The following is a 1,663-nucleotide window of genomic DNA, read 5'->3' on the forward strand; positions in this document are numbered from 1 at the left end:
AGTGAATAAGCATTAAGAAATCTCATCAAAAGACATGCTTAAGTTGGGATTAGGCACGGTGGCTTACACCTGTAATCATAACACTTGAGGATGCTGAGGTGGGAGCATTGCTTGAGGCCAGAAGTTTGAGACCAGCCTGGGAAACATAGCAAGACTCCATTTCTACCAAACAAACAAACAAACAAACAAACTGGGCAGTGGCACGCACCTGTAGTCCTAGCATCTCAAAAGGTGGAGGCAGGAGGATTGCTTGAGCCCAGGAATCTGAGGCTGCAGTAAGCTATGATCACACTGCTTGCACTCCAGCCTGGTAACAGAGTATAACGCTGTCTCATAAGGAAAAATATATGTATGTTTAATTTGGATGGCAAATACCCTTCTGTCTCACAGAAAGCATTAAAAGGAAGTTCAAAATTCTTTCTATCCCTAAAATCCTAAGATTATCTGTAGAATCAAGAATTAATATTGTTCTTTATGAATGACCTAACAGAGATTCTGAAACCTTGGATACCTATCAAATTTTGATAAGTTGGTGACTAATAATATTCTAAAGAAACTGACATGGCAGTAAGTGTGGTAGAAAAGCATAATAATCCTAGAGCCTTTCGGTTCTCTGATCAGCACCATGGCGGTTGGCAAGAACAAGCGCCTTACGAAAGGCGGCAAAAAGGGAGCTAAGAAGAAAGTGGTTGATCCATTTTCTAAGAAAGATTGGTATGATGTGAAAGCACCTGCTATGTTCAATATAAGAAATATTGGAAAGACGCTCATCACCAGGACCCAAGGAACCAAAATTGCATCTGATGGTCTCAAGGGTCGTGTGTTTGAAGTGAGTCTTGCTGATTTGCAGAATGATGAAGTTGCATTTAGAAAATTCAAGCTGATTACTGAAGATGTTCAGGGCCAAAACTGACTGACTAACTTCCATGGCATGGATCTTACCCATGACAAAATGTGTTCCATGGTCAAAAAGTGGCAGACAATGATTGAAGCTCATGTTGATGTCAAGACTACCGATGGTTACTTGCTTCGTCTGTTCTGTGTTGGTTTTACTAAAAAAAGCAACAATCAGATACGGAAGACCTCTTATGCTCAGCACCAACAGGTCCGCCAAATCCGGAAGAAGATGATGGAAATCATGACCCGAGAGGTGCAGACAAATGACTTGTAAGAAGTGGTCAATAAATTGATTCCAGACAGCATTGGAAAAGACATAGAAAAGGCTTGCCAATCTATTTATCCTCTCCATGATGTCTTCGTTAGAAAAGTAAAAATGCTGAAGAAGCCCAAGTTTGAATTGGGAAAGCTCATGGAGCTTCATGGTGAAGGCAGTAGTTCTGGAAAAGCCACTGGGGACGAGACAGGTGCTAAAGTTGAACGAGCTGATGGATATGAACCACCAGTCCAAAAATCTGTTTAAAGTTCAGACTTCAGTTAGTGTCAAATAAAAAGTGCTATTTGTGGAAAAAAAAAAAGAAAAAAAAAGAAAAGCATAATAATCCTAGAGTAAGACAATCCTGACTCTTTCCTCGCAAATCTTATGACTGTCTACATCTGAATCTCCACATTTGGAAATTATTACATTTGAAATCCAACTTCAAGAGTTGTACAAATGATAAGATAATATATGTGAAAAGTTTAAAAACTATAAAGCATTGTAGGC

General features: G+C 39.4%; 1 pseudogene across 1 annotated transcript; it reads left to right on the forward strand.

The window, feature by feature from the left end:
- Positions 1–601: 601 nt before the first annotated feature.
- Positions 602–1,463, forward strand: LOC101009347 (annotated as a pseudogene). Its single transcript, XR_635381.4, has one exon. The product of XR_635381.4 is annotated as a 40S ribosomal protein S3a pseudogene (transcript).
- The last annotated feature ends 200 nt before the right edge of the window (positions 1,464–1,663 follow it).

This window comes from Papio anubis, chromosome 10 (genome assembly GCF_008728515.1).
Source record: "Papio anubis isolate 15944 chromosome 10, Panubis1.0, whole genome shotgun sequence".
In the NCBI taxonomy this organism is placed as follows: Eukaryota; Metazoa; Chordata; class Mammalia; order Primates; family Cercopithecidae; genus Papio; species Papio anubis.